Source organism: Aulostomus chinensis, chromosome 1 (assembly GCF_037954235.1).
Source record: "Aulostomus chinensis isolate RoL2024-O1b breed Wild chromosome 1, RoL_Achi_v1.0, whole genome shotgun sequence".
NCBI lineage: Eukaryota > Metazoa > Chordata > Actinopteri > Syngnathiformes > Aulostomidae > Aulostomus > Aulostomus chinensis.
Window position 1 is genome coordinate 5616531 of NC_141320.1, and position 16982 is coordinate 5633512.

The window sequence follows — 16982 nt, forward strand, 5'->3', positions numbered from 1 at the left end:
CCTGTTTTCCTGCAGTTGAATGCACATTTATCAACACTAAATGGACTGTAATTTAATGAGTCCGGCCTGTGAAACCTGCTGTGTATTTTTACAGTTTATTCCATGTAATTTTGTGGAACAGTTCATTACTGTAATTTGACGGTATTCGTCTGGAAACTCTGCTGACTGACTTTTTACTGTTTTTTTTCTAGTTTTTTTTCTTGACAGTGTACACAGAGGTCTGGTGGTTGAGCCGGGGCATTTTTACAAGCTGCTACCCGCATTCAAAAGACAAAACGGTCCCAGAGCTGATTGACCCAGAATGGAAATGGCACCTCGCATTTTGTGTTTGTGCCCCACAACATTGTCTGGCAGACAGTTGACCTGTCAATCACACACAGAGTCCCGCCCCCACACAGCTGAGAAACGCAGCTCTCAGCAGCTGCCTCAGTCACACAGAAGATAGACGCGTTTCCTGGTTGGCGAGTGCAGACACAACTTCTCTGAGTGCAGGATTCACTTCTCTCATTGCTGTTTGTTCACTGTTGAGGTTTTATTCCTCCACCAACCTGCTTCTGTCTGGAAAGAAACAAATAACTGGAGTGCTGCACATCAACAGACTTGGAGTTTGGACACGGACGAATGAAGTTTGGCTTTTTGTTTCTTCCATCAGATCAGAGCTGATAGGAAAAACAATCAGGTGGTTTTATTAAACCAGCAGTGAGCTGGACTTCAGCCCAGGTCCTCAGTCCCACTGTCAGTTCACTTCAACATGAACCAATAAAATCCAACCCTCACCTGGCCTGGAAATAAATAACAATTACATAACAATAACTCCTTTATTTCTCTCCTGTTCAGGTCCAGTTGGACTCACTCATCTCTATGTGGTAGGATTTCACTTCATGAGTTCAGAAGCATCTTCACATGAGACGCTGGTTCCTCACATTGATTGATCGTTGAATTCTGTCTTTGATCTCTGAATTCTGTGTTTGATGTCTGAATTCTATGTGTGATGTCGGAATTCTGTGTTTGATCTCTGGGTTCTGAGCATTGATCTCCTGCTTCAGTCTTTGATCTCTGACTGATTCTAAACTCATCAAAGGATCACATCAGCATCTTGCTCCAGACTCCAGATGGTGGTTTTACCAAGTGCACCATAGTCCTTGTTGCTGTCTGCTGTTGGGTCACAGCAAAGTAAGGAAACAGCCTGACGGTCCTCAGGAGGAAATTCAACAGCCTCCAAAGATGGAGGTGAATCTAGACCTGCTCATGTTGGCTGTCCTTGATGAACTTGGGCGGTGCTCTGGTGCAGGGATGAGGTCATGGAGCTGATCTGGGAGCAGTCCTGATGTTAAATGATGGGATGAAGGACAGTGTGGAGGCAAAATGGACAAAATGTGTCAACATCAAATAAAGTTGTAAACCTGTTTGAAGTCTTATTTTGTGTCTGATGGCCATTTTTAAAATCACTAATGATTTTTTGACTGAACGTCCTGGATCCTGTGGTGCCTGATGAGGAGACAACTTGAGTACAGAGTTGGAGAAGAGGGTTTTTGGAGGGGAGATGATTTTTGCAGTGCTACAAGTCAATAAAATGTCATCATGTTTCAAAATGTCCTCACTAAGATGGTTATTAATTCCTCATTCTCAGCTGCTACAGCCCATAAAGAAACCCTTTGACTGGTGGATCTAACAAAGATCAGATGTTGTCTCCTCTTGAACATCAACAGCTTAACGTTGTGGGCAGGACTCCTACCTGAGCAGGGAGACCCCAATGGATTTCTAGTCCTGATAGGGAGAGGGAGCCTCCTGGGTCGCGGAGTGGGGAACCTGATAGGGAGTGGGACGATCCGCCCATTGTGGGTGATTGACAGGGCAGGTTTGATCTATGTTTTCATTTTCAAAAGTAATTTTGAACATTTGTGGAAAGTTCGCCCACCTTGAACATGGAGAAGATGTCTTCTGATAGTGAATCGACTGTTGTCACATTTAAGGATCACTTTAGCTGACAAGATGAAGGCTACAAAGGACCAGCTGGAGATGCCAGGGATTGAACCCAGGGCCTCACACATGCTCAGCATGCGCTCTACCACTGAGCTACACCCCCTCTGGTAGAGTCACTGTTTAACTGGTGAATGAATTTCCAGTTGATTTTAGGAAACCTAGAAGTTCCTCAGGTGCCATCAATCTTAAGTCACTCCTTCACTTTGTGTGTGGTTCAAAGTCAGTGGTTTCATCAGAGCTCAACAACAGAACAAGCTGAAGTCTTCTGGAGAACGAGGGCACCGATCCCACCACCTCTCACATGCTAAGCTAGCGCTCTACCATTGAGCTCCCTCCTCTGCTCAGCAACATAACAGATAATGCAGGTTGACCTTCAGGCTGCTGGGAGGTCAACACCTGAAATATTTCCAGGATTCTGTCGTGTTGGTAGAAACAGTTTGAGGGAAGAAAACCCTCAAACATGATGATGTCATTATTGAAGGCTTTACTGCTCCAAACCTTTGCTTGTTCTTCTGGGGTTGTGAGAGGTTCTGGGTGATGAATGGAAACTGAAGGTTTAGGCATCAGTTCAAAGTAGCAGGAGCTTAAGGGGACATTTCAGATTTGTTGAAGTTGAGTCCTACTGCCTTCTTGTTCATGACGATGGTGATGTCAGAGTTCTTGCTCAGAACGATCCATGCTGTTCCTCCTATTAGTTCTGGAAAGTTGGAGCAAAACGTCATGCAGGGTCACAGGGTCACGTGTTTTGTGTTATCAGCAGATTTAATCTATAGAGTGAGTGGCGTGTGGTGTGTTTGTCAGCTTAAAGACCAAAGTTGTTGATGCACAAGAGAAGTACACACGTCAAAGCTGCTTCATTTTAATGAGTGAAACTGAAAATTAAGAGAAGAGTGACAACAAAAATGGAGACAAGAAGTCGTCTTCAAAACACACACACACACACACACACACACACACACACACACACACACATACACACACACACACACACACACACACTCACATAGTCATATACACTCTTCTCTTTATGTTGCCCCCTGCTGGACAATAGGTTTAAGGTTAATGTTGAAAAAAGCAGACAATAAAAACGACTATTATTGAAATGTCGGCGACTTCATTCGATCTGAAAGTTCATTGTTGACCAAACAGACACTGATACAACAGCCTTAAAGTCTACCTCCATTGGCTAAAGATGCCCCTGGATCATAAAGCACAGCTCGACTGCTGGCTAACATGCAGGCGTGGGCCCATCACTGAAATCAGCAGTCATGAAAAACTGTGCTAGGCCTCCAGACCCAAGCTTGAAGAGGTTTGAAAACTGGACCCAGGAGAATTTTAACTGAAAACCCCTGCTCTGGAGGATCTGAGGGATGCATGACTGCCCTCTGTTGACCTGTTTAATACAGGAATATCTGAGAAGTACTGAGGACGGCAAAGGGTGCTGATTGGCCAGCAGCCCCACACAGGTCAAAGGTCACCCCCACGGCGGACCAGTTTATTATGATAGTCACGACACCATCCGTTACAGTTGGGTTGGGTTCAGGCTCTTCAGCGCTTCTTATTTTTCCGTGAGCTCCTCCAGCTGCTGGTCCGTCTCTCCTCTTTTCTTTCTCTTCTGCTTACTTTTTTGTTTCTTTGTTCTTTAACTTTAAACAGAACTTCTCCTCTCCCCCTTTTCACGGTCACAATACTGTTGACCTCCCGTGAGCCTTGAATCTCCATCCTGACCAGCGGAGAGAAGCCCCCTTGTGCCTGAGAAGAGCATCGCGAATCCCAGTGGGAGCCACGGTCGTTGAGGTGGAGGCTTGGTAGGCCGTCCCCCCACCAGGTCGTTGGAGAGGTTCCGCACATTGATGAGAACAATCCAGCTGAGAACGTGAGCAGGTCCTGTTGGTTGTCATGCTGTCACAGTAACAAAGACCAGTGCTGCATCTGTTCAGGCCTCAACTCCTGTCTCACTGCCAGCTCCACCTGACTCCCCAGACTCTGCTCAACCTCCATTCAGGAGTCTTCTTTGTTTGGAGGTCACTGACCCTTCATCCTGAACACCTTCTCACCTGCTACCTTTGCCGTCCACTTGAGTCTCAGATAAATCTTATGATTCATGTCTGATCCTCCATGTGCCTTCATTGCTTTACTGGTATTATTACTCTGTCTTACACGCTTCCTTGTTTGTATTCAATCCTCTTAAAATTCCAGGAAGTGTTTCAACTGGTTTTTATATTTGTATGTAAGTCTCTGACCCTCAAAGAACTCACTGACAAGCTGGAACCTGAGACTGAGCGTTTCTCATTGGACTCTAAATTACAACCAGCGGTGCCCTGAGTAACAACTGTGTTAGCATCCTAAAGCTACATCATCACCACCAGCTGATCAAGTCACTACTCTGTACACAAGTCACTGTAACCTAGCAAAGTTGAACCTAGAGGAAAAGTACAGTTGAAGCCAGATGCAAACAGATGTTGATGTTTCCTCTGTAGTCCTGGCAGCAATTGTCCTTGGAGACGTCACTCCAGACACTCGCAGAACTGACAGAGATGGTTTGACACAACTCATGATGTTACTGCACTGCAACAGTAACGGACCATCGATGGCATCGTGGTGATGGAGGAGGACAAAGAATTCTGTCATCAAGTTTTGTTCATGTTTTGTAAATGTTCTTCTTGATCTCAGAATTTAGTCTTTGATGTCACAGTGACAGAACGGACCAAAGCTGCCTGTGTCAGAGGAAGCAGAATGACATCAGCATCAGGACATTCAGAGCCTTCAGAAACGTGGTGATGGTTTCACCAAAGAGGGACCAGTTCAGTAAATGTGGTCAGGCTGCTGAGAGTCTGGGTTCAAGATGGAGTTCAGGGTTTTAGCAACTCAGAAAAACTGTTTGTGGCTCAGAAAGCAGAGGAGGGCTGATGAAGAGACCTCACAATGAGTGTCATCAAGGAGGAGGAGGTAGTAGACATCACATGGGGGGGGGGTAGAGCAGCAAGAAGAGAGAGAGGAGGAACAACTTGATTGAATAAAACAAAGACAAACAATCAAAGAGAGTCAGAGCAGAGGGAGCGGCCCTGAGTCACAGTGAATGGTGGAGTTTGATGATGCATCATTCATCTCCTTTAAATGCTGTCAGGGAGGGAGAGCTGTCTGCTGGTGGTGGTGTTCATTCCTCAGTGGGAGCCTCTATGGTTGATGTTCTACTGCCCTCTGGTGGTGAGGCAGTGGGGATGCAGGTGATCTGCTGGTCTGGTTGAATGTGAGTGGACAGAAACCTTGTTGAGGTGACTGGGAGTTCCTGACTGTGGTGAGCTGCCTTGTTTCTCCTCAGGTCTTCATGGTGGCTTTCTGCTGGACTGTTGTTGAAGGGAACATGGCATCCTATCATTTTCAGCTCTGACATCTGGACAGTGGACAGATGTGACATCATCATGGTCTCACTGCCTGCTTTGTTCATGGATCAATGGAACGTTGTGTTGGAACCTTTATTGTAGAACTGCTATGAGCTGAGAGCTCAGTGTTGTTGGAACAACGCAGCTCCACATGGGACTGATGTGATGAAGAGGTTTTTATTGAGCTGAAGCTGGAGAGCAACAATCAAAATGGAGCAGCAAACATAATGTCTGGTCTCTCTCTCTTCTCTTCCCCACCTCTCTGTCTCCTCTCCTCCCTCACCTCCATCTCTCTCCAGCCCTTTTTAGACAGAAAATGTGCCAAATTTGCCGTCTTGTCTGTGTGAAATGGAGGCGTAATATTCCTCTTTTTAAAAAGACACCCTCGTGTGGGCATCAACACTTGATGTGATGTGCAGCTCACACAACCTCAGTCATTGACAACGCAATGACTGAGGTTGGCAGAGCGGGGCAACAACAGACTCTTGAACTGAAACCCAAGATGGAAACCATCTCGGAGCAGTTGGCCGCTCTGCAAAGAGGAGAGTGATGTTGAAGACCAGAAATTTAACTTTACAATTTGGATTGGACTGAAAGAGAAGACAGATTGGAATGTGTGCTCCTCCGCCCAAACCCACAGCTTCCTTATCGGCTGCCCCATTGTTTATCCTCCAGGAGAACTCCTTCTGCCTTGGTGACATAAATGGCGGGTACTATCCTCCCCTCCCCCGTGTGTTCCTGACCCCTGCCTCTGCCCTCTCCACCTCCCTTGGGGTGGCAGCGCCGACCTTGTAGTCTGGCTGCAGGCCTCACTCTCACTTGCCTCCATTGGGACAACGGACTGTTCAAGTTCAGCGTACATACACAACAAATGTATATGTGCTGTCGTTAATTCTGAAGTGTACCATTATTACGATTAAACTGTGCATTCAGGGAACATTAAAGTGGTTTCAATCGTATTCATCAGGTTGATTTCAGTTTGTAGACGTTAATGATAAATCTTCTATACAAACCAAAGTTAAACACGGTGTTCCTCAAGGTTCAGTGCTGGGGCCAATACTCTTCACTTTATGTATGCTTCCTTTAGGTCATATTATTGGGAAACAGTCCATAAATTTCCATTGTTACACAGATGATACTCAATTATATTTATCAATAAAGCTGGATGAAGGCCAGCAGTTGTCTAAAACTCCATGTATGAGTTCCATCTAGGCTGGACTTTTGTAATTCTTTATTATCAGGCTGCACCAACAAGTGATTAAAGACTTGACAGCTGCACATGTATTGACAGGAACCAGGAAGAGAAACCATCGTAACAATAACATACACTCATGTAAGATAGTCTGAAGACACTCAAAGATAATTCAGTGTTTGATCAGTGATCAATACGTCAATACAAAGATCAGTAAGTGGTACCAGGTGGATCTTTCCATGGTGACCTCAGAGAAAATAAGATCAGCCCTCTCACCGTCATATCCAATGATGGCTCCATTATGTCAGGTTAACTGAGTTCATTTCCTGCTGCATTATCTGAAAAACACTTTCTAAAACCAGAACCTCCAAGTTGGGTCTGAACGACCATGATAAATTGCATTATCTACTCAGTTTGAGTCACACCAACACAGAATGGACAAAGGACATTTTTCTGTTGTGTTGTTTCATGTTTTCCTCATCTAGGAAGTTTTTGCAACTAATTCAGCAAGACAAATGTCTCTCAAGTGTGTGTTCTCCTCATGTGTCTTTTCAGACATCCTTTTTCTGAAAATCTTTTGCAACAAAATGCACAGGGGAATGGTTTCTCCCCAGTGTGCGTTTTCATGTGCTTTCCCAGATTTCCCTTTTGTGAGAATCTTTTGCCACAAAGTGCACAGGGAAATGGTTTCTCCCCAGTGTGCACGTTCAGGTGCCTTTTCAGATGTCCCTGTTCTGAGAATGTTTTGCCACACACTGAGCAGCCGAATGGTTTCTCTCCAGTATGTCTTCTCATATGTCTATTCAGACAACCCCTTTCTGAAAATCTTGTGCCGCAAACTGAGCAGGGGAATGGTTTCTCTCCAGTATGGGCTCTCCTAATGTGTCTTTTCAGACAACCCCTTTCTGAAAATCTTGTGCTGCAAACTGAGCATGGGAATGGTTTCTCTCCAGTATGTGTTCTCTTCATGTGTCTTTTCACACTTGCCTTTTCTGCAAATGTGGTGCCACAAACTGAGCATGGGAATGGTTTCTCTCCAGTATGTGTTCTCTTCATGTGTCTTTTTAGATATCCATTTTCTGAAAACCCTGTGCCGCAAACTGAGCACGGGTATGGTTTTTCTCCAGTGTGTGTTTTCATGTGTACATCCAAATTCCTTCTGTAACTAAAACCTTTACTGCACTTTGAGCACCTAAAGGGACGCTCATCCTCACTGACTTCTGTCTCAGATTCAGAAGGACCAAAGGTCACGTTCCTGATGATCTCTGATTCTCTTCCAGTCTTTAGTTTTTGTTCTTTTGAGCTGCAATGACTCGCTTCCTGTCCTGGGCTCAATTTCTGAAGCATATTCCTCCTTGAGCCAAAGGGTTCCTTGTGCTCAGAAGTGGCCGTGTTATCAGGTCTGACCCAATCATCCTCACTGACTTCAGTCTCAGCTTCAGAAGAGTCTGACATCTGGTCTTCAGTCTGGGGTTGTACAAGTGGATCTGGATCTACCTTGCTGGCTGGTTCTGGTTCTGGTCCTCCACACTCTTCTCCATCAGCTTCTGTTTTCAGAGGATGAACTGGGCTGCTGCTCAGAGACTCTTCTTTCAAGTTCTCCTCAGTTAGACTCTGATGAAGATGTGGGAACTGAGGTTTCTCTTCGTTCCCTTCATTCTTCACAGGAACCAGAGTGAAGGGGAACGTGGTGATATCAGCCTCCTCCTGCCCTTGAAGCTGCCCTCCCTCCTCACTGGTCCAGAGCTCCTCCCACTCCTCTTTAATGTGGGGGGGCTCTGGGTCCTGCAGCTCAGGGGGAACCTCTTCTTTAATCACCAGGAGCTGCTCCACATCTGCAGGACACAAACAGCAACATCAGAAATCTCTTCATTTGACTCTGAAACAGCGGAGCAACAGACAGAAACAGAAATCAACTCAATGAAAAGAGACATCCTGCTACTGACGACCAGTCAGCAAACTGGGAACAGAAACGCTGGCTTCAGATGCTTGGATCAACGTTGGGTCACCCAGGTCAAAGGTCATAGGTCCCCTCTGCTGAATGGTTTTGTCCATTCATGATCACATCTGCTCGTCAGAATGTTCATTTCTAGAATGAGACCCTGTAGGAGAATGAGAGTTCAGTCCCTAGAACCAGAGGGAACCTGTACTGATGCTAAACATGTCAGCCCACCCAAACACAGCAACATGCAGTCAGCCAAGGTCGAAGATTAGTTTATTAAAAATAATCAGGAAATGTCCCTTTCCTTTCCAGTAATTGAGGAAAACTCTGGCTGGGACAAAATTTGTAACGTGTAACCTATGAGATGTTTCTCCATGTTTCTTAGTTTTGTTTTTTTCTTTCAAACAAATACAAAAAGCAGTAGAACTACGGCGGGAAGGACGCAGCCTGGAAACCAAACGGCGCCATCTACTTGTTGGTCAGGAAGCAGCCAAGATGGCGCCCAGCGTGTCCCGAGCCAGGTGAGGTTTTAAGGCTCCACCAACACCGAATAGCCGTCAACTACGAAACACTTCTACGTTGTTCCACTCCTGCTCAGACGGTCTGAGGACAATGACCCGGATTACGGACACAACCAGACCGGAGACACTTGCTGGCAGGACTGCGGTCTCTCGGTTCTCCTGGTCAGTGTGGGGGGACTCACCTGCTCTGTCCAGCCTGACTCGGGGCTTCAGCACGGCATCGAGCAGCAACCTCTGCCGGCGGTTCTCCCGCTCGTACTCCGCCACGGTTTCCTCCAGCAGAGCCACGATCTGCTCCGCGGCTGCCGCCAGCCGCTCGGTGAGCAGCGCTCTCAGCACCGGGACTCCAGCCGCTGAGTCTCCTTCTCCCAGCTGCAGCAGGAAGTCTTCAGCGGCGGCGAGGATCCGCTCCTGGACCGACACCCGCAGCAGCTGCGCGGCGCACATGTTGAGGTTCTACCGGCGCCACTCAGCCTTCAGGAGACAAAGACCGAGGCCTTCCGCTTCTTTTCTTCTTCTTCTTCTTCAAAACGAGCAGAGTCCAAGCTCTTTTCTCTGTGTCACTCCAGACTCGCTAACCTGGTAGCAGCGGTAGTGATGAGTGGAGTGATCCAGGATTTCGTTTTGAAAAACGGTTATCGATGACGTATTTAGTGACGTCCAAAGCCTCGCCGACCGGCAGTGACCACGTGACTGATTCAAGACCTGGTTCTCCGGCTTGGCGTGAGATTCTAAACCACGAAAGCCTGATTTATGCTTCTGCGTCGCGTCGAAGCAAACCCCAACAAAATCCTGCCTCCGTGTCGCGTCAACGCGTGGTGACGTCAACGTCGAGGACTGTGATTGGTTTGCTCAGAACGTCATTTCCGGTTCAGTCGCAGCACAACAACACCGCCATTTTCAAAGTTTCTGTGGTGAAAGCTTCAAGAAAAAATGGACCAAGACGAATAAAGGATTATTGGCGGCACTACAAAGACTGACAAATGGCCAACAATTGTTGTCTGTGACCGGAAGAAAACCAAGGAATCCGACAAGAGCCCCGTAAACAATAAAGACAAAGCCACACCCCCTAGCGGCTTGGCGGCGAATTGCAGAGCAACGCGTTCCCTCGACGCAGAATAAACCAGGTTTTCCAGTCGCACCTGTTTTACGCCCCCGTGCCAGATAAGGACCCCCATCGGGCTGTGCCACTCTGGAGGGAGCGGTCTCACAGTCAGTCAGCGGAACCATGCGGATCCGGGCCGGAGCTGTGGGAAGGAGCGCCAATTGTATCGGGTTGTTGTTTTCTGGACTGCAGCAGAACAGGAGCAGCCGGGACTGGAATGTAGAGGTAGGTTATCTTGAAGTTGACTAAGTTATGGTGAACGATATTGTGGTTCAACACTTTAATGAGCTTTAAGGCAAACATATTTCATGAGGAAACAACGCCGGAATTGGACGGATTTCAGCGGCACACAACAACGTATCCGATACACCTCATTGGAAACCTGGTGGTCTAAGACTAAGAAACACCAGTCACCATGAAGAAAGGAACTTTTAGCTGAGTACTCATGTTCTTTTCTGCAGGTTGAATGTCTCATTTGTTGGACAGAAGCGTCTCATCTCAACAAAAGCACCTCTTCAGTGCTGAGGCATGATGGGGCCAGGCATGAGAATGAAGTCCCAGATCCACCAGGATGAACTGAGGTATACAGCCACTCTCCAACAGACTCACAGTTGCTTCATTGATCATTAATTCCTATTCATTTCTTCTCTCCTTCATCTTTAACCATCCAGCTTCCAGGAAGCAGATGCTGGATGAGGCTCTGCTGAATTTCATCCTGAAGGACTGCCAGCCCCTCAGCACTGTTGAGAGGGAAGGGTTCAGGGAACTGGTTCAGGTCCTTGAGCCTCATATGTTTGCCAACCAGAAAGGTTTGTGTGGAAATGATCTAAAGCAGTCGTTGATATCTCCAGTTTATTTCTTCTCTAATTTCAATGTATTGATTTACTCTGGGTGTCATTTTCAGACCATCAAACAAACGGTGGCCAAAAAGTACCAGGAGGAACGGGAAGGAGTGAAAAAGGAAGTCCAGCTGCCATGTGGACATCTGTGGACATGGAGGTTCCCTTGGCTCTGACCTGTCACTGCATTCGTGAGAATGAATGTGTTGGGAGTGCAAGACTTTCCACAAAGTCACCCTGCTGACAGTTTGGCCCCAGTCCAAAGAGGCCTGATGGAGGACTGGGCCATCACCAACAAAGTCAAGTGTCTTGTGAGCGACGCAGCACCAAACATGACAGCATCCACTAGACAGCTCCAAATTCACCACTCAGTCTGCACTGCACATCGTCTGAATCTAGGAGTCAGAAAATCCTGTGATCAGATCCCCACTTCCATCATCAGACACAAAGCCAGGAACACTGTCACATCCTTCAGATCAGCACTACAGCCAAGGAGAAGCTGGCTCAGGTGCAGCAACAGATGGGAGGGCCAACCCTGAAACTCATCAGTGAGGTGCCAACACGCTGGAACAGCACACACAGCTGTCAGGGCTGCATGATGAGAGGGAACCAGTGTGGGAACCTCTGGCCTCTCTAAGACAGATTTGACTCCACTGACAGCTGAGGAGTTCACCACCATAGGAGAAGCACTTCTAGTAAACAGAGGTCATTCTAGTAGCCTGGTCCCTCTGTGGTTGAGCTATAATTTTAGGAAATATGGTCATTATTCAATGGTGACATCTCTCTGCTGAATAATGTAGAACTGAACGGATCCATTGGACCTTCTTTTTACAAACAGCAGCATGCAGCAGCTGTCCTGAGTGGAAAACTGCACATTTCTGTTGGTGAGAGTTAATCAAGTGATGGACTTTGTCTCTCAACAGAAGCTGTGTGGAAAAACCCTGCAGCTACGAGCGCTTCAGATTCTGAGAGTGATTCTTCCGCCATTGGCTGGTTTAACCTGACGTCTGACCGTGGAGGTGGCCGAGAGGAGCGTGACATGGCTGCACAGGTAAATCAACTAAAGCAGTGTTAGTCTTTGGCAGCAGGCCAGGCCGACAAATGCTAATGTCTCTGACTGACTGACTGATGAAGTTGGACCATTGGTCAGCTACAATGATGCATGACCACAAATAGTGGCCTGGGTCTTGATGAAGCTCACATGACTGTCAGCATCATTTGGAGGATAGTAGCAACTCTCACCACATCACTGTAGCATCATTTTGAGGTTCGTAGTAACTCTCACCACATCACTGTAGCATCATTTCTTAGGTTCATAGCAACTCTCATTACATCACTGTCAGCATCATTTTCAGGTTTTTAGCAAGGATACTACATTACTGTCAGAATCCTTTTGAGGTTTTTAGCAACTCTCACTACATGACGGTCACCATCATTTTTTAGGTTTGGAGCAACTCTCACTTCATCACTGTAGCATCATTTTGAGGGTCGTAGCAACTCTCACTACATTACTGACAGCATCATTTTGATTTTTTTTTTCAACTCTCACCACATCACTTTAGCATCATTTTGAGATTTTTAGCAACTCTTACCACATTACTGTCGCATCATTTGGAGGATAGTAGCAACTCTCACCACATCACTGGAGCATCATTTTGAGGTTCGTAGCAACTCTCACTATATCACTTTAGCATCATTTTGAGATTTTTAGCAACTCTCACCACATTACTGTCAGCATCATTTTGAGGTCTTTCGCAACTCTTACCACATCACTGTCGCATCATTTTGAGATTTTAAGAAACTCTCACCACATCACTGTAGCATCATTTTGAGGTTTTAAGCAACTCTTACTGCATCACTGGAGCATCATTTTCAGGTCCGTAGCAACTCTCACTACATCACTGTAGCATCATTTTGAGGTTTTAAGCAACTCTCACGACATCACTGTAAGCATCATTTTTAGGTTAGTAGCAACTCTCACGACATCACTCTAGCATCATTTTGAGGTCGGTAACAACTCTCACCACATCACTGTAGCATCATTTCTTAGATACATAGCAACTTTCACAACATCACTTTAGCATCATTTTGAGATTAGTAGCAACTCTCACCACATCACTCTAGCATCATTTTGAGGTCGGTAACAACTCTCACCACATCACTGTAGCATCATTTCTTAGGTACATAGCAACTTTCACAACATCACTTTAGCATCATTTTGAGATTAGTAGCAACTCTCACTACATCACAGTGGCATCATTTCTTAGGTTTGTAGCAACTCTCATTACATCACTGTAGCATCATTTTGAGGTTCGTAGAAACTCTCACGACATCACATTCAGCATCATTTTGAGATTAGTAGCAACTCTCACGACATTACTGGAGCCTCATTTTTAGGTTTTTAGCAACTATCACTACATCACTGTGGCATCAATTCTTAGGTTTGTAGCAACTCTCATTACATCACTGTAGCATCATTTTGAGGTTCGAAGAAACTCTCACTACATGACTGTCAGCATCATTTTAAGGTTAGCAGCAAGTCTCACTACATGACTGTCACCATCATTTTGAGGTTAGTAGCAACTCTCACCACATCACTGTAGCATCATTTCTTAGGTTAGTAGCAACTCTCATTACATCACTTTAGCATCATTTTGAGATTAGTAGCAACTCTCACCCCATCACTGTGGCATCATTTCTTAGGTTAGGAGCAACTCTCATTACATCACTGTCAGCATCATTTTGAGGTTTTTAGCAACTCTCACTACATGACTGTAGCATCATTTTTTAGGTTAATAGCAACTCTCACCACATCACTGTGGCATCATTTTAAGGTTTTAAGCAACTCTGACTGCATCACTGGAGCATCATTTTGAGATTTGAAGCAACTCTCACCACATCACTTTACCATCATTTCTTAGATTAGTAGCAACTCTCACTACATCACTGCAGCATCATTTTGAGGTTTTTAGCAACTCTTCCTACATCACTGTAGCATCATTTTGAGGATAGTAGCAAATCTCACTTCATGACTGTCAGCATCATTTTGAGGTTCGTAGCAACTCTTACTACATCACTGGAGCATCATTTTGAGGTCTTTCGCAACTCTTACCACATCACTGTCGCATCATTTTGAGATTTTAAGAAACTCTCACCACATCACTGTAGCATCATTTTGAGGTTTTAAGCAACTCTTACTGCATCACTGGAGCATCATTTTGAGGTTTTAAGCAACTCTCACCACATTACTGTAGAATCATTTTGAGGTTCGTAGCAACTCTCACTACATGACTGTCACCATCATTTTGAGGTTTGTAGCAACTCTCACTTCATCACTTTCAGCATCATTTTGAGGATAGTAGCAACTCTCACGACATCACTGTAAGCATCATTTTTAGGTTAGTAGCAACTCTCACGACATCACTCTAGCATCATTTTGAGGTCGGTAACAACTCTCACCACATCACTGTAGCATCATTTCTTAGGTACATAGCAACTTTCACAACATCACTTTAGCATAATTTTGAGATTCGTAGCAACTCTCACCACATCACTCTAGCATCATTTTGAGGTCGGTAACAACTCTCACCACATCACTGTAGCATCATTTCTTAGGTACATAGCAACTCTCACCACATCACTTTAGCATCATTTTGAGATTTTTAGCAACTCTTACCACATTACTGTCGCATCATTTGGAGGATAGTAGCAACTCTCACCACATCACTGGAGCATCATTTTGAGGTTCGTAGCAACTCTCACTATATCACTTTAGCATCATTTTGAGATTTTTAGCAACTCTCACCACATTACTGTCAGCATCATTTTGAGGTCTTTCGCAACTCTTACCACATCACTGTCGCATCATTTTGAGATTCGTAGCAACTCTCACCACATCACTCTAGCATCATTTTGAGGTCGGTAACAACTCTCACCACATCACTGTAGCATCATTTCTTAGGTACATAGCAACTGTCACAACATCACTTTAGCATCATTTTGAGATTAGTAGCAACTATCACTACATCACAGTGGCATCATTTCTTAGGTTTTTAGCAACTCTCACCACATCACTGGAGCATCATTTTGAGGTTCGAAGAAACTCTCACGACATCACTGTCAGCATCATTTTAAGGTTAGCAGCAAGTCTCACTACATGACTGTCACCATCATTTTGAGGTTAGTAGCAACTCTCACCACATCACGGTAGCATCATTTCTTAGATTAGTAGCAACTCTCACTACATCACTGCAGCATCATTTTGAGGTTTTTAGCATCTCTTCCTACATCACTGTAGCATCATTTTGAGGATAGTAGCAAATCTCACTTCATGACTGTCAGCATCATTTTGAGGTTCGTAGCAACTCTTACTACATCACTGGAGCGTCATTTTGAGTTTTTTGAAACTATTACCACATCCTTGTCACATCATTTTGAGATTTTTAGCAACTCTCACGACATCACTGTAGCATCATTTGGAGGATAGTAGCAACTCTCACTACATGACTGTCAGCATCATTTTTAAAGGTTTTAAGCAACTCTTACTGCATCACTGGAGCATCATTTTGAGGTTTTTAGTCAACCGAATACATTACTGTAGCATCATTTTGAGGATCGTAGCAACTCTCACTACATCACTGTAGCATCATTTTGAGGTTTTTAGCAACCTAATACATTACTGTAGCATCATTTTGAGGATCGTAGCAACTCTCACTACATCACTGTAGAATCATTTTGAGGTTCGTAGCAACTCTCACCACATTACTTTAGCATCATTTTGAGGTTCGTAGCAACTCTCACCACATCACTGTAGCATCATTTCTTAAGCAAGTAGCAACTCTCATTACATCACTTTGGCATGATTTTGAAATTACTATCAACTCTCACCACATCACTGTAGCATCATTTTGAGGTTCTTAACAACTCTCACTACATGACTGTCAGCATCATTTTGAGGTTTTAAGCAACTCTTACTGCATCACTGGAGCATCATTTTGAGGTCCCTAGCAACTCTCACTACATCACTGTAGCATCATTTGAGATTTTAAGCAACTCTCACTACATCACTGTAGCATCATTTGGAGGATAGTAGAAACTCTCACCATATCAGTGTCGCATCATTTTAAGATTTTAAGAAACTCTCACCACATCACTGTAGCATCATTTTGAGATATGAAGCAACTCTCACTACATCACTTTAGCATCATTTCTTCGATGAGTAGCAACTCTCACTGTATCACTGTAGCATCATTTTGAGGTTTTTAGCAACTCTCACTACATCACTGTAGCATCATTTTGAGGGTCGTAGCAACTCTCACTACATTACTGACAGCATCATTTTGATTTTTTTTTTCAACTCTCACCACATCACTTTAGCATCATTTTGAGATTTTTAGCAACTCTTTCCACATTACTGTCTCATCATTTTGAGGTTTGGAGCAACTCTCACTACATTACTGGTGCATCATTTTGAGGTTCGTGGCAACTCTCACTACATCACTGTAGCATCATTTTGAGGATTTTAGCAACTCTCACCACATCACTTTAGCATCATTTTGAGATTTTTAGCAACACTTACAACATTACTGTAGCATTATTGAGGTTCGTAGCAAGTCTCACTTCATTACTTACAGCATCATTTTGAGATTTTTAGCAACTCTCATCACATCACTTTAGCATCATTTTGAGGATAGTAGCAACTCTCACTACATGACTGTCAGCATCATTTTAAGGTTTTAAGCAACTCTTACTACATCACTGGAGCATCATTTTGACGTTCGTAGCAACTCTCACTACATCACTGTAGCATCATTTTGAGGTTTTAGCAACCTAATACATTACTGTAGCATCATTTTGAGGATCGTAGCAACTCTCACTACATCACTGTTGCATCATTTGAGATTTTAAGCAACTCTCACTACATCACTGTAGCATCATTTGGAGGATAGTAGCAACTCTCACCACATCACTGGAGCATCATTTTGAGGTTCGTAGCAACTCTCACTATATCACTTTAG

The 16982-nt window shown here is 44.6% G+C and overlaps 1 non-coding gene across 1 annotated transcript; it reads right to left on the reverse strand.

The window, feature by feature from the left end:
• Positions 1–2014: 2014 nt before the first annotated feature.
• trnaa-agc (transfer RNA alanine (anticodon AGC)) lies at positions 2015–2086 on the reverse strand. The gene has a single exon. It is a non-coding gene; the product is annotated as a tRNA-Ala (tRNA).
• Positions 2087–16982: the final 14896 nt, after the last annotated feature.